Source organism: Pteropus vampyrus, unplaced genomic scaffold, assembly GCF_000151845.1.
Source record: "Pteropus vampyrus isolate Shadow unplaced genomic scaffold, Pvam_2.0 Scaffold2, whole genome shotgun sequence".
Taxonomy (NCBI): Eukaryota; Metazoa; Chordata; class Mammalia; order Chiroptera; family Pteropodidae; genus Pteropus; species Pteropus vampyrus.
Genome location: NW_011888783.1, coordinates 13,502,145 through 13,527,379, shown reverse-complemented (window position 1 = coordinate 13,527,379; position 25,235 = coordinate 13,502,145). Strand labels below are relative to the sequence as shown.

Sequence of the window (25,235 nt, the reverse complement as noted above, 5' to 3'; positions counted from 1 at the left end):
CTAGGGATCAGAATGGGTCACATTCACATCCCCTCTTTCAGATTTACTTTGGGTTAAGTCCAAGCTAATTGAAAGGAACATCAGGCAGAAATCCCCGTATCACTGACAATGTTCTCTCTTGCTATCCTGCTTCTCTTCCCTTTCTCCCCTTTCTTTTTTCCTTTATTCTTTCTCTTTGGCCTCCTGCCCTCACCAAGTTTAGGTGAATCCTAGTGAAACTGAGTGCAAAATGGTGTGATACTACTATATTAACATATTTGTATCCATCCTTCAATAACTTTCAAAGTTACCAAGATACATACATACCAATGAAAAAATTCAGATAGTACAGAAAGTATAAAATAAGTAAAAATCTCCATTTCCCATTTTCTTGTCTCACTCCTCAGCATTCTTTCACTTCGAGAAATGGAGGCAAGACCCTGAGTTGGGTTGGCAGTGAAGCCAGGGGGAGTTCCTTTTTGTACTCTTATAAACCTTGTTCTTTGTAAGTGTGTTTTAAAATCATTTTAGTGGTATTTGGAGAGCAAGAGGAGATTAGATGCATGTATTCAGTCCACCATCTTAAAACAGAAGATTTGGGTTTTTAAAAGTACACTTACATTCACACATTCATTTTTCAAAAATGGAATCTGTGAGTATGTATTGGTTGGTTACCTGTGTTTGTTCTTAATAAATTTTAAATATCTTATATTAATAAATGTTTATCTATAACATTACTTTAAATAGTACACAATATATGGATATATTTATTTAACTAAACTCATAGTTGGATACTTAGATTGCTTTTACTATTTCTGTATGATGAACATAGGTTGGATGATCTGCCTAGTAGCTCAATCTTTGCATATATGCTTAATTACTTCCTAAACATAGAGTTGTAAGATTGAAGTGGTTCACCAAAATATATGAGCATTTTTAAGGCCTTTGAGTGTACTGGACACAGTCTACTACTGTTCTTACATTTTAACTGCAGTCTAGAAGCTAACAATGAATTTAGCTTCTTTTCTAGGGTGGGTCACCTGCTTTCATGTCAAGATCTGCCTCATCTCCCAAAATGGGAGCTCCCAGCATCAGGTGGTGGTGGAAGCATAATCCTCCTCTTTCCAAAAACTGGTGTGAGTCACTCTCAGCTTTCCTTTCTCCACCTTTACTGAGTCCATGCACATCCCTGACACTCTACCCCACTCCCTTTTTTTTTTTAAAGAGGTAGAATCCAACCTAAGGATTCTGCTGGAGTAAAATTGGAAAAAGGCATCTGTTCTAGGTCATTCTTGCTTTCAGACTGGAATGTACCTGTCTCTTAGACCAATTTTAAAATAAGCTCTTATCTTAAGAGCTGATTTAAGAAATCTTAACCAATTTAGCAAAGCAAAAAAATAAAAAAATTAAAAAAAATCTCCACAAGTCTTTGAAAACTATGAGCAATAAAAACTGGCTATTGTGTTTTTTAAAAAGTAATGAAATGAATTTGGGATGGGCAATTATTTTGACAGTAAGATTAATGTGGATTCTCTGATATCTGGAGAGATTCCCCGATTTGTGTTCCTTTCTGTTTGAACATTAGACGGCTTTCATGGAGCTTCGCAGGGCATGAAGAAAACTCAGCACATGGGCATACACAAACACATACCCCACCACTTACACTTCTCTGTCTGTTTTCCTCGCTGTTACTACCACCACTGCCAACATCTAGCAGTAATTTTAAAATATGTAATGTGCTCATATGGCCAATCAGGGCACTTTCCAGATTAAAAAGCAAAGGAAATACAAAAATGAATTTTCAAAATCTGTAGTGATATATAGACTGCTTTAAAATTTACAAAGTATTTTTACATATCTCACGTGATCTTATAATATTCCTATTAAATGGGTATCATGAGCCCATTTCACAGAAGACAAATCTGAGGTGGACGGAGGTTTAAGAATTCCTTAAGGCAAATTTAGAGTTATCTTCCACTTCAGTATTCTCCCCTTCCTGCAGGCGCTATGCCCGGGGGTCGCATCCTACTGAAATTGCTCTTAATCTGAGGAAAAAGCAATGAGAGGTTCACTCACTGGGGTTGGGATTTTGTTTCTTCCTATGAAGCCCTGACATTCTGCTTTCCATCAGGCTTCTGTACCAGACTTGCATGATGGGGTGGAGACAATGGTTCTGATTTTCCCTTCTCTAGAACTAAATTCATGGTCACAGAACTCTCAGATGAAATGTTCCAGTACATTAGCTCCCACAGTAGACCATTTTACATTCAGCTAATGAGGGATTAATTTTCAGGAGATTCCATATAAATGAAGGTAATTAGAACTTTAAAAAACAAGGCTGTAAAGTCTTAAATGATCCCTATGAGAGAGCTCTGTTTTCTCTGAAGTGGCTAGAGGCACTAATTTGCTCAAGTCAAAAACGGTGTCAGGAAGAAACTTTTATTTCAATTGGGAAAAGTAAAGAATAGAGAAAACCAGAAGTTTCACTTTAAAGTGGCCAGGTTTATAAATTAAGGCACCTAAAAAATGCAAAGAATGTAACATTATTACATGGTAATCAAAGAGTGTCACCAGATTGAGTTCTAAAGTGTTTTTTTGGGGAGGGGCGGGGGGACATGTACATATTTTTCTATATAAATCTTACATATAGTGGTTAGGTATCAGGTTCATCTCTAAAATCTATCAAAACTATACTGACTCTCAAATGGCACTTTCAATTCCCCTAAATTCCATTCTCGTCCTAACCCTTGTGGAAGCCTTGAGTGTACTGGAGATTTGGGAAATTGAGACTTGAGATTCACTGACCGCCAAGGGGGATCGTGGGTGGAGGTGGGCCTTTCAGGGGACAGTAGCTTTCAAATGAGCATAAGAAGAAACTTCTGCTATTTCTGGGAGATGACCCAGAAAAAAAAAGACTATCAAAAACAATAATAGCTGTTCATATGTCTGAGTCTCAAGTGTCTGATCAATGGGTTAGAGACTGAAGGATTTCTTTTTCTTTCTAATTAAGTTAAGTTCCATTTATGTTTCCTATGAAAGGGAGTCTTGTACTTCTTTTGCTTCTTATCCCATTCATTCATCAGAACTCACGTTGGACATATAGCTGGTGCCTAGAAATACTTGCTTCAGGAAATGAATAAGGAGATTTACTCAGACAACTGACGTGCCTTGGTGTGATGGGTCTTTGCAAAGATCAATTCTGTAGGCAAGTGGAGATGATAACGAGAGGTTTGCATAAGATCTGAGAGGCAGGGCAAGGGCGGGCCAGTAGATTATAATGGCGCATTCACACAAAAGAGCAAGGAAAATCAGTCCACAGCAAAACCATCACCAATAAAGAGATATGAGAGCTTTGGGCATGTTACCTAACCTCAACGTCCTAATCTATAAAATGTGGATAATAATAGTAACTATAATATAGGGTTATTATGAGGATTAAATAAGACAATGAATATAAAGCAATTAGAAGAGTGCTTGACAAACAGGAATTGGAAGAATCTAGGAGCAATGGCTATCAGGTACATCTATGCAGAAGGTCAGACCAGGGGACCCAATAATAGAAGGTTTCCAGACATAAGTGGGCCATGAGGACACCTACAGCATATATCAGTCTTGGCAGCATCACTGTGAATTTGTTAAGGACCAGCTGGGAAAACCACCCCATTACAAAAGTATTGGCACTGTGTAAGATCCTGAAACTGTATAATATGACTTGGAAATAACCATTTCAGTATTACCTGCAATGAGCAGTGTTACTTTTCCTAATAGCCCAGAGATATGCGAGCATAAAATTGAGTTGAATAATTAAAAAACCCACTTCAGCTATTATTATTAGAGAACAAAAGTGTAAATCCAAATGTCAAAGGAAAGAGCAGGGATTCAGGTACAAGGTTGTTGAGAAGAATTTTGTTCTAGATTTATTTATTGTTCCAGGGGTCACCCCAAATTTCTAGAGGAAGACTTTGTTGGGGGTAAGTCTGGTGTAAGGGAGCCAGGGAACTTGTTTCCTGCTTTTCATAATATCTTACATAGGATCAAGACATCAATTGTTCCACATAAAAAAAATTGCAGAAAATCACTGTGCTTGTCAACGGGGAAGAGTTAGGGCAAAGGAGCTTGTTTAACCCACTTAGGAGAACCCACTTTTCCTCTTTCGGAACAATGCCCCGTACTCGACCATACCTTCTTAGATTAGGTAGTAAAATTAAAGTTCATCAAAAGTAACCTAACAGTCACCTTTACCCACCAAGTCTAACCGTGGTTTTATTTTTATTTATTTGAAAGCAGATAAATTCTTGCTGTTATTTCTAAAAAAAAGGAATACAGTGTTCTGGAAACAATGATGACATTCCAAGAGGCACGGTAAGAAAGACGAGATAAAGTAACTGCCACAGGTGGACTGTTGCCATGAGGGAAGTGTAAAATGTAGAAAATGGCTATCCCAGATGATCACATTTAAAAGGGGTTTCAAAAAAATTTGGAGCTAACTGTCCTATAGTGTAAAAACTCACCTAAGTTAACTGTTAGATATGCTCTCTTGGCACTCAGCATTCATTTTCACCACCTTCTATAGATACTCCATCCTCACTCCACAGTAATATAAGAATTGGAAGACTCAAAACTGTTATTTCCTACTCTTCATTATACAAAAAAAATCAATACCAGATGATTATAAAGCCAAATGTGAAGAGTAATACAATAAAGCTTTCACACACACACAACATAGGAGAATACCTTTATGATCTTGTAGTAAGCAAATATTTCTTGAACTGAACATACACAAAATAAACAAACCATAAAGGAAAACCTCCGATGAACTGAACTAAATCAAAATTATGAATGTCTTCATTAAAAGACACTATTAAAGGAGTAAAAACCAAGCCACAGAGTGCCAAAAGATAGTCTCAATACATATAGCCAACAAAAGACTCATTCGGAATAAAAAAATACAAAGAAAAAGAAAAAGTCACATAAGCCAAGAGAAAATTGGGAGAAAGGCTTGGACAGGCATTTCATGGCTTAAATTTTAAAAACAGTGCTGTAGACATAAAAAAAAAAAGAAAAAAAAATAAGGGATTGTAAACTGGCAAGGTCCTTGCAATCTATGAGGTCAACCAAGAGTTGCCTCACCTAAAAATAAAAAAAATTAAATTAAATTAAATTAAATTAATAAAAATTTAAAAACAGATAAGTTTTGATAAGCATGTGGCAGAACCAGTACTTCAGAAAACTGTTTGGCAGTTTCTACTTGAGCTAAACATATGCATCTCTTATATCTCAGAAACTCCGCTCTCATATATTCACTGGAAATGCATACATGTATTCACTACTGCTTGTAGCTACACTATTTGTAATAACTCTAAACTGGAAACAACCCAAATATCCATCTGTAGTAGAATACATAAATTGTGTCACTCATCCAACAGGATACTATACAGCAATGAAAATGAGGACACTATTGCTACACACAATATGGGTGATTCTTACAAATATAATATTGAGTGAGAAAAGTCAGTTACAAAGAGGACATACTGTAGCATCCCACTTTATATAAGGTTCAAAAATAAGCAAAATTGCTCAATGCCTAGAAAAGAGCATGTGGAGGGCTTCTGGTATGCTAGTAACTTCTGGCTCCCAATGTGGGTGCTGGTTACACAGGTGTGTTCATTTTATAAAAATTTATCAAGCTGTCTAATTATGAGTTGTGCATTATGTATTTGTTATACTTCAATAAAAACTGACCTATAGTTAAAAAAAAAAAAAACCCAACAACTATAAATCTTAGACTACCCTGCTAATAGGATTCTGTATAGATTTTGCCAATCACATATAATGATATAGGTGGAGGCTATTTTCACTGCCTGTTAGTTTTCCCTTTTAGTCACTGATGTGCGTGCTATATTAGATGTGATTTTCAGTGGTCAGACTTTCTGTGCCTTTGTATTGCCACCAACTTGATTGGTGAGAAGTGGCTGTGATATTGGTAGTGCTTTCCATAGCTTCTTGACCTCTAGATTGTTGCTATGTGGTATGACCTGGAAGTTTAAGTACAATCCTTTCTAACATCTGCTCTTCTAGCCTTTCTAATATGCTTTATAAGCATATAATTCCTTGTATTCAATGCTTGGAATGGTATCTGCACTGAACCCCAGTTAATATATCAACTAATAACACAACTGATAGGTGATGGAGTAGGATTATGGTTGGTTTTAATAGTCTTTAAACAGAAATTACCAGTGGCAATCCTATCATCTAGGGTCATTATCATGAGAAAGTTCTGTCTTACAGCTAACCTAAATTTATTTTGATGCATCATAAAGCCACTTACTTCAGAGGATATGATAATTTCTGCTGCCATTCAAAAATGATTCTTAAGGCATCCTTTGTCCTCTCTTTACAAGCTAAATAATGCCAGTTCCTGGATTTTCCTTTGTTCTGCAGCTCTTCCCAGCTGTGTCTATTTTAGTAAAGTATTCATATAAGGACTACCTATTCTGGTAGGATTAGCTGTGCCTTTCTTTTGGTTATACTCCTAGGTTCACATCTGCTTATCTAACCAAAGCCTAACATCGCTGACTCAAGTTTAGCTTATGGTCCAAGCCCAGTATCATGTTATTATTAGCCAAAACTTCCCATGGATTGAGGTAGACTTGTAGAAATTTGAAAAATAAAATTTGTCAGCCATAAGCATGAGTTTTTACATGGCCTTCTAATATAGAACAATATCTAATATAATAATAGCTTATAAACAATGAGAATCAGTAGTCTAAAGAAAAATTAGTTAATTGGCAAACAGGGATTATGGAACTGTGGAATTGTACAGTTAGAAGGGACCTTAGAAATAGTCTATATATACCAGGAAACTGAAGCTCAGATACTTATACAGTACTTATTCTGAATAATCTTGCTACTCAAGGTGGGATCCTCAGACCAACAGCATCGGCACCACCTAGGAGCTTGTTAGAAATGCAGAATCTCAGGGCTCTTTAGGACCCACCAAATCGGAATCTGTATTTTAACCAGACCCCCATGTGATTGGTATGCATGTTAAAATTTGAGAAGATATAAGCGGAAGCACCACAAGTTCTTGTTCTACAATATAAAATCTTGCCTTAAATTATATCACATAGAAAACCTGATCTCCTTTGGGCAAGACCTGTATCATTACAGGTTTTGGACTATTAGATTGTTTGAATAGCTGGATTAAAGAAAAAGAAAAACTCTCAGTAATGATCTCTGAAAAAAGAGGGCATCTATTTGAGCTGTGCTAGTTTTTAATGTACTCAGATTTTAAACTGTTAGAAAAATTAACAGCCTATTTGAGGGTAGCATGTTCTGCAAAAATAAGTGCATTAAAGTGAAAGTATTTAAATGGATATTTAAACTATGCAGTCATCAGTGATTTAGTTTTCAATTACACAAAGGTAATTACCCTAGAATCCACCTCATTCACCCTTCCGTGAGAAAATGCCAGAGTTGCTGATGCTTTCAGGCAATGACTGATCTCCACTCCTTGTTGGCCAGGACCTGAATTCATTTACTTTAAGCAGTTTAGGGTGTACACTAGGAATATAAATGATGAAAACACCCTTTGTGACCCTTCTCACAAAGGAAGTTGCATCACTATTAAAAGTGTATGTGAGGGCACAGGGCCAGCCTCTCAGACTGGGGAGGGATCACATGGCGTGCAGATTTGGCCCATGAGAGAAGGGTGGGACTGAGCAAAGAAGTGCTCCACAGCTGGGCTCCTCCCTAATAGTCGTTCTAAAAGTTCAAGTGCAAAGGAGGGCTTCTGGAGTGTTGGGAATGTTGTTTCTTGATCTGGGTGCTGGTTACATGGGTGTGTTCGGTTTGTGAAAATTCACTGAACTGTTCACTTATAATAAACACATTCTACTATATGTATGTTATACTGAAATAAAAAAGTGCAGAAAGTTAGAGTTGCATAAGAACAGATTTCTGTCCCCTCTTCCTCCTATTAAGATGTAGGTGATTTGTTTCCCTGACTTTGAGAAACACTGCCTAGAGCAATCCAGGAAGCTGCAATCAGGGAAAACAGATGAGCAAGCTTCATTAACCCAACACATTCACAGAAGTAGACATGTACAACCAAACAAGTAATAATGCCTAGTGCATGGTGCACTGTGTTCTAGATGTGATACAGACACATTCTACTGGTCTTCACAGCATCCTTGGGAGGACAATATTATCTCTGTTTTACAGACGAGGCAAATGGCACCCATAGAGAAGGCTGTGCTGAGAGTCCATGCTGGGTCTCTCAGGACCAAAGTTTATCTTTTTCACCAGAGCCAGTGCTAGGCAGCTTGAAAAAATAAGTAAGTCACAAAAACAGCCCAAGGGAATAAGAGTGGACAGAGAAAGAACATAGGGTTCTTTGTCAGGCTGTAAGTATTCATTAAGGGCAGATTGCAAATAGGCACCGGTGGTCTTTTCAGAATCTTCTGGCAAGCAGACAGCAGATTCTCAGAGGCAATGAATGCCCAAAGGCTAAAACCCATGAGACGTCCAAGTACCTGGAGAGAGTCCTGGACCATGTCTCAAACTTGGCTGAAAATCAGAATCACCTTGGGAAGGTTGAAACATACAGATTCACTGGCTCTACCCTAGAGATCCAGATTCAGCATATTTGGGGTGAGGCCCGAAAAGCGCTTTAGAAACAACCCCAGCTAATTCTGATGATTAGCTGGAGTTGGGAACTGCTACTATAGACACACTGACCACACGGAAGAGTCACAGGCCTTGGTAGTAGTTCATCACAAGCCAACTAGGTGAAAGCAAAGGGCTCATTGTGGCATGTCCTCAAATTGGATAAACATAACCAGATGTCAAGCTTAGAAACAAAGCAGAATAAAAGGAACCTTGCTATCACAAGATGGAAACTTGTGACCAGTTTAGGCCTGCAAATGTTGTGTCCCAGGCATTACATGTAACCAGAGTTCCTCCTTTTAGCCTGTGCATAAGGAGACAATCTAAAAGGTTATTTTTAAAAACTATTATAAAAAAAAACATAAACAGTAAAGCAATTTAATATCTTAGATCTCAATCTGAAATCCTTGGTCTAGGCTGTTTTTAGTTTAGATATTTGAGAATTTTGAACAGAGCAAAATTGAACTTTGCAAAATTTAAGGAGCCAGTATCACAAAGGTAACAAGATCCAAGGGCACCCTTCCCAACCCCTATCGACCTGAACTGATTTATTCTAGGTTTAAACTATGACCTTGAACAGCCTAGACTTCCATTTGACCCTGTTGTTCAGTGGTGAAAGTACAGAGGTGATTATGTATAGTCAATAACTTCCCTATCTCATCTGTCAACTAGAAGAGCTAAAACCGGTAAGTTGATAAAGTGTTTTTTTTTTTTTTTTATTATTGGAGAGTTAATAACTTACTCTAAAGTAGACTTTAATTACTGAATCTTGATAACAGCTGACATATGAATTAATTAGCTTAAATCATTGCCAAGTTTAGTCCCTGTACAAGTTTAAAGAACTACACAGCACTCAAATCTAGAGAAAATCTTAATGATATAAACGATAGAACAAAATTAAATCTATTATTAATCAGTATAAATTGGGAAAAAAATACAGCGAGCAGTAAAATAAGCCTAGAATTGGAGCTAATTGGTTTTACAAAAACCACCTCAACCCAAAACATGTTCTCAGCCTAAGCCTTTGTTTTATTCGAGAAAACAACCCTTGTGCCTCATTTGGGAAATTAGAATCCCATGTTTTAGTTCTTTCTGCATGTGGAAGTGGATTAAGAGATTTTTTTAGCCAAGAAATATATTCTGGGCCCAAACACTAGAGAGATGACCAATCTCCATGTATTTTACAAAAAGTTAACATTACTCTTTTGGATAAAAAGAAAAAAAAAATGAGGACAAAAAGAGGAAATTAAAACACATAACCAGAGATTAAGGATATCCTTTGTGTCTTCAGTTTCCTAGTTTACTTAGATTTGTTTTCTGTATGAGTGAAATACCTCTAAAGGGAAAGAATGTGTTTAGCCGCAAGTAGTATTTTTCTAAATGGCTCTAGGGGGACAAGACAATTGTAAAAGTAGATTTTCTTCTAAAATTTTTGATTTAAAAGTCACAATAACCTGAGATATGACCTATTACTTACCTTGTTAGAAAAAAATTATAGATATTAGAAAAGAAGTATTTTCAAAACTCGTACACCTTCACACTTGTGGTCAATTGGTTTTAGACAAGGGTTCCAAGATAATTCAATGTGGGGAAAACAGTCTTTTCAACAAATGGATTGGGACAACTGGATGTCACACGCACAGATAAAGTTGGACATTTATCTTACACCAAATATAAAAATTAACACTAAATGGAACAAAGACCTCAAAGTAAGAGCTAAAACTATAAAAGTTTAGAAGAAAATGGAGGCATAAATCTTTGTGACCTTAGATTAGTCAGTGGTTGCTTGGATATGACACCAAAAGCACAAGCAACAAAAGAAAATATAAACAAATTTGATAAAAACTTTTGTGTTTCAAAGGACACCAGCAAGAAATCTGTAGAATGGGAGAAAATACTTGCAAATCAAATGTCTGATCCGGGATCTGTATCTAGAGCGTATAAAGAACTCTTATAGCTCAATAATGAAAAGACATATAATCTAATTTAAAAATGGGTAAAGGATTTGAATAGACCTTTCTTTAAAAAAGATATACAAATGGCAGATAAGCACATGAAAAGATGCACAACATCATAGCCTTCAGAAAAATAGCAATCAAAATCACAATGAGATACCACTTCACACAAGTATTGGTGAGGAAGGTGGAGAAACTTTCATTCATTGCTAGAGGGAATGTAAAATGGTGCAGCCATTTAGGAAAACAGCCTGGTAGTTTTTCAAAAAGCTAGACACAGAGTTACAATATGATCCAGCAATTCCCATTTTACGTATATAACCCAAGATAAATGAAAACATATCCACACAAAAACTTATATACAAATGTTCATGGTAGCATTATTCATAAATCTAAAAAGTAGAAACGGCCTAAATTCCATCAACTGATGAATGGATAAATAAAATGTATCACATCCATACAATGGAATATTATTTGACAATAAAAAGTACCGATAATGCTGAAACATGCATGAACCTTGAAAACATTATGCTACATGAAAGAAGCCAGTCACAAAGGACCACACATTATAGGATTCCATTTACAAGCAATGTCCCAAATAGGCGAATCCTACAGAGACAGGAAATAATTAGTGGCTGCCTAAGGCTGAGGGGGGCGGGCGGGCGGGGGCGCAGCATTGGAAAATTGGGAGTGACTGCTAATGGGAACAGTGTTTCTTTTGGGTATGACTGAAATGTTCTAAATTGACTGTAGTGATGATTGCACATACTGTGAATATACTAAAAACCACTGAGTAGGTGAATTGTATGGTGTATGAATTATATCTCGGTAAAGCTGCTTATTAAAAAAAAAGTAAAAGAGATATTCCTCACATCCAAATAGAAGCATTGAAGATCCAGTGCATAATTCTCTATGCTTTCTCTTTCTCTGCCAGGGCAATCGTAGACTCATAGAAGCACATATTGACAAGAAGGTGCTATAAGATCAAAGCAGCTCATGTGTTTGTGTGGGGCAAACACATGTAAGAAAACTGTTCTGGAGAGCCACCCAGACCTGTAGCTGACTTTGAGTAAAAGAATAATAAAATTTTGTGTGTTTTAAAAAAACAAATCCCATCTCATTTGGGTTTTAGAGTTGAAAGAGGATTTAGAGACAGTTCACCTAGTCTAGGGTTTTTCAACTCCTTAGTATTATTGATATTTTGGGTTGGATAATTCTTTTTTTGTGGAGAGCTGTCCTATGTATTGTAGGATCCTTAGCAGAATCCTTGGCCACCTCCAGCTGTGACACCTAAAATGTCTCTAGACAATGCCAAATGTCCCCTAAGGGTGTATGTGGTGGTGGGGGGGGGGGGGGGGGCAAAAACCCGTTCTCCCTTCCTGTTGAGAACTACTGATTTAGTCTAACATTTCCCAAAGAGTGTTCCTTAGATTATTAATTTTGCCCATTGTTGCAAAAGAAAAGGGTTTCCTAGTTTAGTAAGTTTGGAAAACAGTAAGCTAAATGAATTCTCCTCCCCCTTACCCCAACCCCATTTTACATCAGTATTAGTACCCGAACAGTAAAGCGAAATGACTTGCATTGTGTCACTAAGCAACAACCTAATCATAGTGCTGAGTCAAGAACTTGGGTCTTCTTAGCCTAGATCAATACTCTCTTTTGACCTCTTTAGAAACTAAGCCTTCCACCTTTCAAATAAAGCTTTGAGATTGATTGGCAGATTGTAAACTACCATCAGAGTCCTAGCACAGACTCTCCCATTCTGAGATTCAAGATGTAGTATAGGGCATGTCAAAATGCAAATAGAATGATAACAGTGGACCTGTCAGGCAATCCTGAGGCTATCTTCCTTCTCTTCTCTGTAGTTTAATGACTAAACATTTTCAGCTTTACCTGATTCTACTCCTTTAATTAATATCTAATAATAAAGGAATGAAGATATAATGCATGGATTTGCAGGCCAGGTCTCAAATTTAGCATTAGACTCAATGTATCAGAAAACATCTGGAACATATGAAAAAGGTATGATAGCATCCTCAAGATCAAAGAAGAGGTATTGAAGATGTGTTCTACTGTTTGTTTATCTGATGAGCCCAGCTCTGTACCTTGAATGTCACAGGAGGATCAAAATGTTTAGAGATTCTTTTAGGAAATGCTGCTTAAATATGGGCATTAGTAAAACAGGAAAACATACTCTATAAAATGACATAAACAATATTAAAAATTGGAGAAGGTTACCAAACATTTTAGAAATCCAAACAAGATTTTTAATGGGTTTTTAATTTTTACCATCTTGGGATACAATTCGGACCTAACTATATGTCAAATAAACTTAGAATAACAATTTTGAAGAGCTTTTTTCACAACAGGTAAATAATACATTGTAGGAGTTAGGACTGCCCCTAACATTTGTGGGACCAACGGCAAGAGCACCAATGGAGGTCTGTATTCCATATATCCAACTATGCAAAAGTTATAAATAAAATATATCTTTTTTTCCCAACTTGATAACTATCTTCCTAACGACCTGAAGGCCAAGTATGAATGTGTAATTCTTGGACTCTTTGGAGTTCTGCACCAGGACGTGGAGGCATGGCAGTTGCTGGACCCCAGGCAGAAGCTGCCCGCTTCTCTTCTTATCCCTGGCTCTGACTGAGAAGGGCCTCTCGGGCATGAGAATGGATGCCCCAGTCCACATATCCAAGCTCTGCGCACCTCTCCGAGGCTCCCCTTGGCCACTTTCAGGCTGATGAGTGCATACACTCGTGGCACCTGCCTGGCCTTGTGTGGATGGGAATGGGGAAAGAAGTGTAGGCAGGCCTTGGAATTGGGCCTGAGGCATTTGGGCAAGAGATTCTGAGGTGGTCCAAGGTATCCAGAGTGTGCTATCCAGAGTCTCCTCACCTCATGGCGAGGGGCACAGCCAGGAGGGGTCAGAGCAGGGCTTTCCAAAAGCTGAAAGGTGGTATCAGCAGGAGCCCCACATTCTGGACTGTGATAAGTAGTCTAAGATGCATGTTCCTGGAGCATACCTCAGGCCTGCTTTAGCAGAAGGTAGGCCAGACCAAGCTTGTCTAGGCAGGGACCGTGGATCATGCCTCACCTACCCTGGAGGCTTCACAGAAGCTTATCAATGCTTAGCAAAGTCAAACAGCCCAACCTGGGAGTCTGCCCAGACTTAAATGCCAGTTTAGTTAATGATTTAAAGGGGTAATTCACCTTTTCACTTTACAGAGAAAATATCTAGAAGATTCTGGTGACTGTACTCCTCATTTTGACCCTGCTCCTTCACCTACCACTGTCTCCATAGTGCTAAGGACCCCTCAGCCCCTGCCTGCCATCCTCTCAGCCTGTTACTGTGTTGACAATTTCAGCAATAATCCTAATAGGCGCCCTCATTTCCTTGGTCTTTCATCCATTCATATCTTTCTAAGCCCAAGCCCTGAATAAAATTCACCAGATAGTACTTTGTTTCTGCTCCAAAGCAGAATTTATTGCTGGAGAAAATTCGAAATCTGATCCAAGCCAATGTCAGCTGACTGGTTCCACCTGAGGCTTCACTCCTAATAGGCAATTCTGATTTTTCAATCAAGGTAGATGCCTTCCTACCACATTGCCCACCACTCCTTTTCCAAATCTTTCTTACTTCTCTCAACTCCCAATCCCACCTCCTGCATATCACTTTCTCATCTTGCGTAATAGAAGGAACAAAAATTCTGCAATGTGAGCTCCCACAGTCTGCTTCTTCTCTACTAAGAAATATTTGAACAAGACATTTCCTCTTCTCCTTCCCTTTCATTGCAGAGGAAGAAGGGAACTCTCTTCTTTCAAGGGTTTGTTTTCCTCTTGGGTCCTGAAGTCCGGGGATTCCTATTGCTTGCAAACATTGTATCATGCATGGCCCCTTTTCTGTTCTACATCTTCTGTTTCTTAGTATGCTAGTTTTTTTACTTAGTCTTCATTACATCAAAACATCCAATTTCCTGACCCATCTTCTACTCCCTCTCCCCTGCAATCTATTAGCACCATCTTGGCTCTCTTCTCTCAGTGTTGAGCCTAGATGTCATTATCACTTTGAACCTGTTTTCATAGCATCATCAATCCCCTCGCCCCTTGGTCCTTCTGCCCCATCTTCCCAGCAAATCCCAAGTCTTGGATTAATGCGCTGCCCACTTTCTCAGCTTTTACCATTCATAACCCAAATTATTAAAGAAAATCACACAATTATGTCTACTAATGCCAAGTCTGGTCTCTAACCTCAGACTCTCAAGAGATGATAATTCTCATACTTGTCTTTCTTGGCTTAATACCCTCTCCTATTTCCCTTGGTAATAATTCTAATCTCTCAATCTCTCTCTTTCACTCAAAATCTTCCTTCCTTCCTTCCCTCCCTCTCTCCCTCCCTCCCTCCCTTCCTCCCTTCCTTCCTTCCTTCTTTCCTTTTTTCTTTCTTTCTTTCCTTCCTTCCTTCCTTCCTTCCTTCCTTCCTTCCTTCCTTCCTTCCTTCCTTCCTTCCTTCCTTCCTTCCTTCCTTCCTTCCTTCCTTCCTTCCTTCCTTCCTTCCTTCCTTCCTTCCTTCCTTCTTCCTCTCTCACATTTACCAATGCCTGTGATGCACCCTGTATTTTTCTTTCCTTTCTCTTCTACCTCAATCCAATCAGTAACCACATCCTGTTGATCTTCCCTCCCAAACACCTCCTAAACCCACCCTCTCCTCTCTATTTTGTCATTTTCTTAACTCAGGCCTTTATCTCTGCCTGCCCTCAATCAATTGTCTCCCAAATGGTATTCACTGATAGTTATCTCTCTCCAATTCATTCTAGATAGTACTTTCAGAGAAATACTTCCCTAGGGAAGGGAAGTAGATGGTGCTAGGGGTGGGAGAGCAAAGAGGAAGAGAGAGTAAAAAAGGGAAGAAGATCCAACTTTGGAAGCCAAAGAGGGATATTAAGCGGAGACTAGAAATGCCTGCCATTTAAACCCCCTCCTCTGTCTTTGCACAAAATCTTCAGTCGAATCTACATCGCTCACCTCTGCTTTGTGGAGCTGATTTGCTTTTGGAGAAACAAAATAAAGTACCAAGATCTGCTTTAAGACAAAAGACAGTACACATAAAGCCAGCTAACATCTGGCTTGCATGTTCAATTTATTCTTCATTCAATCATTTATTTTTTATTTAACAAATATTTATCAAGCACTTAGCATGTGTCAGGCACATGCAAGGTGCTGGAGGGTGAACGGCAATCAAAACAGACATAATCTTGCCTTAAAAGCATTTATAATCTGGTGGGAGAGCAGACCAATAAAGCAAATTAAAATGTAGTAAGTGGTATGACACGAGAAGTTTTATGGGAGTGCACAGAAAGGACACAACAAAGTCAGGAGTGGGAGGGAAGTCAGAGAGGACTTTCCTGGGGAGGTGGCATTTACCTGAGACCACAGGAATGTGCAGGAATTAGTCAGGTATAAGGCATAGTTGGAGAAAATCTTCTAGGAATGTGAGAAAGTCCAGACAGAGGCAAGAGAGAGCACGGTGAGCCCATGGAACTGAAAGAAGAGGGGAAATTACAGGAAATCATGTAGGAGAGCTAAACTGGAGACATCTTAACTCCTAAGTTTCAAAGTTTAGACTTTACCTAAAGGTAATGGGACGCTACAAGCAGCCTTTAAACAACGAATAATCTGATTAGATTTACGATTTTGACAGAACATATGACAGGATGATATGTGACATATTAATGGAATGTCCTCTCTCCATTCATCTCTCTCTTTGGGCTCTGGGCTGCCATTCTGCATCCTGCCACCCCACCAACACACACGTATGCGCACGCGCGTGAAAACACACACACACTCTACCAGACTATTGTCAGTAGAGTGGAAAGTATCATTAATTCTTGTGGAGATAGTCTGCTTCTGAGAGAGACCCAGACTCCACATTATAAAATTCAAATACAAAGGGCTCCGCACTTTAACTCAGAGATTAAATTGATGAGATTAAACAAGTTACACAAATGTGTAAATATGAATTGTTTTTTTCCACCTCTGTGCGGGGTGGGGAGAAGAAATAACCCAACTTGGAAGAAGATGTGCTAGACAAAAGGAGGAGATGTTCCTGAATTGCTCGCTGGGGTTGTGGAGGACCTGGCAGCCTCTCTGAGAGATGGAGCTACATGGAACCCACCCATGTGTGCATCCAGCCAACTCATCACCACCTGTCAGAGCCAGCAAGGTCCAAAAATCTAGAGAATATACTGGGCCCTGCCTATGCTGAGAGGATAGGCAAATATGGCATTAGCAGCTTGTGCCAGCATTAGGACCACCCCAGATGAGACTAGATGGGGAGCTCCCGTCCCATCACAACATACAGCCAATTACACATGGTCATCTATCCTCTTCACCACTTCCCTTGGCAGCCAGCCCAAGGAGACCCAAGAGTAAGAGGCAAGAAGAGGAAAGGGAAGGCCTGAAATTGAATTCTGGACTGATATACGTATGTAGTCTCAGTTTCAGACAAGTCACGAAATTCACTTGAGAAAGTCTAGAGTGAGCTGTCTGTCAGGAAGGAGGATGGAAGTTCAGATACAGACATTAATTTACTCGAGGAAAAAAATGTTCCATTTTTCATACCTGAGTGTTTGCAGAGTCTTGTGCCTGTGAGGTTTCTTGCTTATTACAATCACCTGGCTACTGTGTGGGAAATGGTTTGAGAGAAAGAATGGACACAGGAAGACCAGGAATTTAGGTTAAGGCATGATGGTGTCAGAGAGGAAGGAAATAGGAAAAAGGACAGGCAAAACAGAATCAAGAGTTCGTGGTGATGCCATTGGATATGAGAGGTGGTGAAAGGAAGCAGTCAGAGATGATACACAAATTTCTGGCTGCATCAGTGAATCGATAGTAACGTTTTCCACTCATTAGATTTCCAGAAAGAAGTAAGGTCTGAAGAAAAAAAATGAGTTCAGTTCAAGTTTAAGGTATCTATGGAATCTATAGGTAGAACTGACTAAAAGGTAGAGTTATCTTGGTCCATAGCTCAAGAGAAAGGTCCAGGCTAGGGAGAATATCTGGGAGCATGTAGACAGTATCATAAATGCCCAAGAAAGAGAAAGTATTAAGAAGAACATGTCAAATGCGGTATAAATTCAAATAGAGAACTGAAAAGTGTCTCTTGAATTTAGCTACACGGAGATCACTGGTTACCTTGGAGAAAGCAATTTTGGAGAGTGAGTGGGAAGTGAAGAAGTTGAAACAGTGAGTAGTGATAACTTTTCCAAGAAGTTTAGCTGGCAAGGAGGAGAAAGGACTGTAAATTGAGGGGAATGTGGCTTTTTAACCTGAAAAGGAAGGAGCCAGTAAAGGGGAAGAGGTTGAATAGATAAATAAGAGTGAGAAAGAATTACTGAGAATGAGGTCAATGAAAAGTCAATGAAAAGTCAGGGGTCCAGAGCATGGGCCAAGAGATGGGCCTTAGGTGGGGGAAGGGATATCTTTTATAATAAGAGGCAAGGTTCAGTTAAGAGGCAAGGTGGGTAAAGATCCAAGTAAGTTTACACGTTGGCATGGAAAACTGAGACTCCTCACATCCCATAACTTCTATTTCCCCCCACCCTTGCTAAGTGGGAAATAAAATCACCTACACAGAATGATAGAATGGGAAATAAAACCACCTGCAGAGAATGAGGATGGTAGAGAGAGCAAACATTGAGGTTTGGAAAGAGAGGAGAAATCCTGAAATAGCTGTTCTGGAGATTTGAAAGAAAGAGCAAGGGTCAGGGAAATGTGGCAGGATTGCAAATCCTGCTTGAGGCTGCTAAGCATGACTTTAGGGCAGTTTAATCTGCATGGCTGTGTGGTTTTTTCTAGCAATGTCCCAATAGTCCAGGTACAGAAATGGCCAAGGCAGACGATTGGATTCAAGGTACATGTTCCAAGTTTTGTCAGGCAGATGAAGCAGAAGAATGATGAAGAAATGGAGTTGAGGACACAGGTTGGAGGCTAATGTTATAAAGCATGAATTCCTCCTGGGTAGAGAAGGAAAAAGAGACAGCAAATGAATGATAGATTAGGAGAAAGAAGAAAACAGAAAGAATAGAGGTCTTGGAAAATCAACAGAGTGAAAATAACCAAATGAGAAGATCTAGAGGAATAGAAAGCCATGGGTTGAGAGATGCTGTGGTTTCTTGATGACGAAGTCTGGAGGTGGCCAAGGGATTGAGTGATTGAAAAAAATGGAGAAGGTAATCAGAGATGGAATCAAGAAACTAAGAGATCAAGGCGCACTTCATGGACATATCGAATGTGCCAGGTTGTTGTCAGAATTTGGCATGAAAGTAAATACTGTGGGTACACTGCCAATGTCTTCAACAAATAAAAGGCATGGACAGGCAGTCAGTAGATGACAGACAGCCGGAGTAGAGATGTGACGTAGTGGCTATGTAGCCTGGGTCTCAGAACTGAGACCCATGGACATGGCAGTGTGTGAAAGAAAGAACCTGGCTCAGCAGCCTCTTCTTTTGTGAGAGCTGCAGAGGAAGCGCTGTTTATGAGGAAAGCCAGGTTTCTCAGGATGGGAAAGCTAAAGAATGTTTAGTGAAGAGGCCAAGGGTCTCAGGAACTTTGTTGATGACAGAATGGGATTCTTGAAGTCACGGAGGAAAAGTTGAGGAGGACAGGAAGGAATGGGAGACTGAGTCAAAGATGAAGATGAGAAGATATTGAGGGTCTGAAGGGTGGTGGGTTTGGCAGCTGCAGAGATGCAGGAGAATTAATGGGTCAGATCTCTCAGGATGTAGCATTGTCCTGGGTGTGTCACACCTCCAAGACTCCAAGGTCTCAAGAAGGAGTGAGTGAATGACTCTAGGGCAAGGCTCAGAGCTGAGGGCTGCTGGCCTGCAGCTCTGGATGGTGTTAGATGGTATGGCCCTTGAGACTCACACGGGTGAGTGGCTGGCCATACTCAACATCCCAACTTCCTTCACTCCCTCTTATTCTGCACTATCTCAATGGCCTCTGCCTGTTCATTTTAGGGCTTGGTTTTGTCTCTAAACTTAGAGCCCAGGGATAAGAAGTCAGTAACCTTAGAGCGCCAAGAGTTGTTTTGGGAAAGGCAGAGACAGCCAGACTCATCATGGCATTAACTGATTTTAACCCAAGGAGTATCAAAAGGTACTCCTTCAAGGAAAGATGTGGTGTTTAGAGTAATTTTTCTGGAATGTTTGCTTTCACTAAAAAAAATAAAATTAAAAAAGAGAATTTTAAAAAGATTCTGAAACATTACAAATTGATTTTTTTCTTAAATATAAACCACAATCTTCTTGGCTTGAGGTTGGTTTATTTATGCACTACATTTATTTACACTCCTCATGTGAGTTTTTTGTTTGTTTAAAAGGCAAAAGGCACATCTTAGCTTCTGCCTAGTTCATCACACATGAACAATTAGCGTTCTTTGTAGGATTCTGGAGTCCTTGAAATGACATACCTTGAAGGGGCCGGCTTCCTTATGTTCTCCCTGTCGGCAGATTTTGTTGTGAACATCTTGCCGGTAGACCCCATTTTATTGTTTAATGAAGAGATTCAATGATAACATGAAAAGTAAAGGTTTTTTTAAAAACCCTTAGTGGGGCTTTGATGTACACTATAGAGATCTAAGTGTGTTCCACTCCTTTTCTCTTGCATTATTAATTCATGCTTTTAATGAAGTTACCTTAAAAGCATAAGTTACATGTTTTTAATGAAGTAGAACCTTCATGTGAACTTCCTAAGTTTCAGTGCAGCATCTAGTGACATGGTGATCACTTTACAGTAGGTTCAAAGCATTGGTTGACAAAAGGGTCAACTGGCATCATTATATATCTTAAATGAATCCAGTTCTTACAGAAAATCAGGTGTTTTGGTATTTGGCTGTATCAGATGCCCAGTGTAATGATGCAAATGACCATGCTTATATGACATAGGAATATTGATGACAGTAAGATACAAAAAACACATCTAGCATGGGAGAGACATTGCTAAATGGTCAGTTTCCTCATTCATCACTGATGTCAGTTTGTCATTAATTCTTTCCATCCCTAATAACTGATTATATCTTTTTGAAAAATTTGTCAACCATCATACCTTAGGTTCTGTTCATTTTTAAAAAAGGAAGGGTGAGTGGGGCAGGCTGTGATAGATGTTTGCTGCTGTTGAAACCAGCCAGCTCCGGGGTTTTCTGGAATTTTTTTCATCTGTGCTGCCATCTAGAGAGAAGAATTAGAAACACAAAAATAAATAGGAAGTCCCAAGATGGAGTTGAGGGAAAGTGGATATTGTATATTGATTTGTAGAAAACTGTCAGAAACACCAGTGAGATGTGGTGGTGATAGTTCTGTGACTCCCTCCATCCTTCCCAGATACAAAACAGGATTTGTATCGGTTTTTGTGACATTGCTGTGGAGCCATTTCCTGGATTCAGATTGACCTCTTCTTACATAAGAAATATTCAATTGTGTTAACGTTCTGGGACCTCCAAAGTGGTGTCAGTTTTCCATAGTTAAAACATTGCTGGAAACGCTCTCATTCTTAGTCCTGTGGGATTTGCAGACAAAATAACAGTTTTTTGTTTGTCTGTTTGTCTGTTTGTAATTTAACAAGGGGTCCTTTGAACACAGCGGGGCAGTTTCCTGAAGTCATTGTGTTCCACAGAACCTACTAGTTCGGCAGGATGTTTACAGGTGAAACACTGGTTAAATAATTTGGGGGTATACTAGGTAAAACAATTTAAAATAGTTTTCCGTAGTACAGGCAAGACTTCTGATAGCCTTTAATTTACCAATATGCACTGTGACCTTGCAAGAGAGGAAAATGCTGGGCAGAGTTTCACAAACTTATTTGGCCTTGAAACTCTGGGCTGTTATTAGAACTAATGTTGTAAGGACTAAATGGTAGGAAATACTACAACAGGGAAGGGAAGTTGGGCTGCTGCACGCACAATGTATGCAAACATACCAGTCCTCCCTTGATCTGCCTTGTCCCTTCTCTCTGCGTCTAAATATATTTGAAGCTTTGCTTTGATTTAAGACGGAAAATTCAACTACATTTTTTTTTTCCTAGCAGGAATGTTATATGAATAGTTCTTGTTCGATAATTCCTACTTCAAGATAAAACAAAATAATTTTACCTCTAACATAGTCTAGATTTTCTTTCTCAGCTTACCTATCAAATAGCACATAAGCTGGTCTTTTCCCTTAGCATGCATTTGGTATGCACTAACTCTATGCAAAGGACCATGGATAGGGAGAACAGGGAGAGCTGAGTAAAACATGACTCTTGCCTTTGTCAAACCATGAAATAGGTGGAGGGATAAATTCAGATACAATTTACTAGAAGATCCTGTTTAAAAAACAAAATTCAACTGAGTAAATTTAAAGGTCAAATTGGCTTTGTTCAATGATTCATTCCCAAGAAGCAAAGAGAGAGATGCTCTAAGGAATTGTACCAAATAGAAGGTTATTATAGGTAGAGAAGGGGGAAGGACAAGGAAAGAGCAAATTGTTTCAGGCCAATTCACCTTTCTTAAGGGGATGAAAGAGGTCTATCAATGCGAATTACCTCACTACTGCTGATCAGAAAACTCCAGATTGATTAGGATTACCTTCCTGGGAGAGGCTGAAATTGCAATTAAGTTAGGGATTAAGTCTCAGTTTGCTGATGTGGGCCTTAGAATTGGTGACTCCATTTTGGGTGTGACGTCTTTTTTTTTTTTTAACAATTCCTTACATAGATAATGTTCATACTAGATTTTTTTCATCATAACTGAAATAACAGGACTTTGTTTCTGTAGAACAATGCCATGCTTACCCATGGAAGAAAATACCCTTAAAGTAACGTTGTAGTAGCATCCATTGTTAGAGGATTTCACATTATTTTTTTAAATTATCGATGGCCATAAATATTTTTCTGTATTAATTTTAGAAAATGACATTCTTAGTGAAACTAAGTGAACAATATTAATGCTTCTCTTTCTGCACTTTAGGAAAAGAAATATATAATCCATATTTTTGACTCAAGAAGTAATGTCTCCATTTAGGTATTAATAAGAATAATGATAAAACATCATCCCTCAAAAGGGATAAATATTATTTTCATTTTATGGAAGCAATTGGGGTTCAGAGAAGTGAATCAGTTTGTTTAATAGATTGTAAATGGTGAGGATGGGATTCCATTCCATTCCTGTCTGATCCCAAATCTTTATTATTTAATTCCCTTATGATGGAGCAGAGTAATTTTAGAAAACATTTGTATACTCCCTTATTTTCATAACCTAAAAATCTGACTTGCCAAAGTGAAATGGGAAAAACAATCTGCCTGGGATTTAGAGATTTACACACACACTTATAGGATACTGACTGCAAGCTTTATCAGAGCAGATACCATGGACCATATCTATTCTCTCTACCATACTAAACCCAGTGCTTAGTACATGCCTGTAGGTCCTCAATAAAGATTTGCTCAATGAAGTACACACAAATGATAATGTTTGGGAATAGATGGTGGGCACACATAAATACCTTCAATATCCTATTGTTATTTTTTTGCTGTAGAATTCACAGTTATGAATTTGTAAAATCTTCTCTCTTCATAAAATGAGCTGGACCTGGTCAAGGGCAGTTTCCATATCTGCAAATGTATTTTCCAATCGAATTTCAATAAGCAATTAATATGATCACAAATCAACTAGTAGATGATCGAGAACCGACTCCGGTATGGTTGTTTGGTCATTCTCTAACAAATTAATTCCCTGAAAATGGATAAAAGAAGTAAGTCTGAAAAAAAAACTAGACTTGAAGGTAAAGATTAAGTATTTTTTATACATGTATGCTTAGCACCCTGCTTCATAATAGACGCACAGTACATGTTGGAAAGGAAGAAAGAAAAAGGGGTGGGGGGGGCGAATAAAAATTAGGAATCTTGCTTTTTAACCTTGGTTGCCTCTGTGAACTTGGGCCAATCATTTCTTCTTTTTGTTCCTCAGTTTGCTTATCTGGAAGCCAGAGATGTTGACCTTGTTTATCCCTAAGGCCCTTCCAGATTCTGCCGGTGGAAAAGACTGGGTCTTTCTTGGTATAAAGACCATGTTTCTTTGTGTCCACCAGGGGGTACTGTAGTACTAGTGTAGTACCATCTTCCAATTTATCCAATTCTGTTGATTTTTTTCCTGAAGTTAATCACCTGAAAAACATTCCTACTTTTAACTCAAACTCAAATGTATACTACAAAGTATAAGATTTAATTTGGTAATGAAAGCTGTAATAAACCTAGGAATAATTTAGCTCAATGATTCACATAGCTTAGCAGAGAAATTAGAATCATAGAGCTATTGGCATAGTAAAGTTATGAGATGTTAAGATTTTGCTTGGGTCAAAAGGAAGGCCTTGGAACTCTCTTAAAGAAAAATAAAATGAAACAAATACCATCTACCCTAATAACATAAATATAAACTTAAGAAGTGTGCCAAATCTATATTGAGACAACTATAGAACTATTCAGGAGAATAAAAGAAGGCTTAAAAAATAGATATACCATGTTCTTGGATAAGAAGATTCAACAAACATTTTAAATTATTCCCCTAATATATTAATAAATGTACAACAATTCCAATCAAGATCCTAGTGGGATATTCTTGGAAGCCTGATGAAGGAGTTCTGAAATTCACTGAGAAAAATTAAGCTGAGTGGAGCCGAGAAAATTTTTTTTTAACTTTTGAGAGGGAAGATTTGAATTATCAAATTTTACAAGAAATTATAAAATGTCTGAACTTAAAATAGTATCACAGTGGCAACAAAATAAACAAACAGAGCAATAAAACAGAATAGCAAGTCCAGAGGCAAACACAAGTATGACAGCCTGGACATGTGTATACACGTGTGTGCACATACGTGCTCCTGTGCCTTGGTTGCCTAGCATCCCAGCAGTTTTCCCAGTATAGAAACCAAAGAAGGGCAGATCTTCCCTCTCCTAGACATCAAGACAGTCAGCATGTAACTGAGGTTTGTTCAGGGGGATTCTGACATTGAATTCAGGAGTGATGCAAAGGTAAAGGGTCTAGCAAACTATTTACAGAGATAGTGGTGATGTCAGTCATCAAAGAGAAAAGACTGTCCGGTGGGGGCAGTATCACTGGAAGCATTCTGCCTGGACTCTTCCTATAACAGTTCTTGCCCAAGTTCTGGCAGCATTCTAACCAGCTTGTTTCTATAGAGGTCCTTCTTTGGCTGAGTTTTCTGTTGCCAGCCTCTTTTGGCTCCTGTTTCCTGAGCTTGGTTTTAAACTTTCCCATAGATTTTGTGAGATACTTGGTGTTTTTCCAACAAATTCCATTCTGTGTAAGCTACCTAGTGTTGGTCTCTAATGCTTGCAACTACTAACCTTGACTTTTACAGAAGCTGGTAATGGGGCATTGGTTACAAACAACAGACTCTGAGGGAAATGAGGAGACTCTAGTTATCCACACCCATTATGTTTAAAGATAATAAAGGCCCAATTAATATTCAGAGATGGGATGCTGGGAACCCACGGACTGTTACAGTGAAACAGCTGAAAAATTAATGCCTACGAACATTAGGGTTAAGATGGCCATTGAAGATAAGACTGTGGAGG

At 38.7% G+C, this 25,235-nt stretch overlaps 1 protein-coding gene across 1 annotated transcript in view; it reads right to left on the bottom strand.

The window, feature by feature from the left end:
• The window catches only part of NFE2L2 (nuclear factor, erythroid 2 like 2), an 83,184-nt gene extending 62,348 nt beyond the window's left edge, over nucleotides 1–20,836 (bottom strand). Inside the window, exon 1 of the mRNA XM_023529196.1 lies at nucleotides 20,715–20,836. The gene's annotated coding sequence lies outside the window, so the exon portion shown is untranslated. The remainder of the gene's footprint in view (nucleotides 1–20,714) is intronic.
• Nucleotides 20,837–25,235: the final 4,399 nt, after the last annotated feature.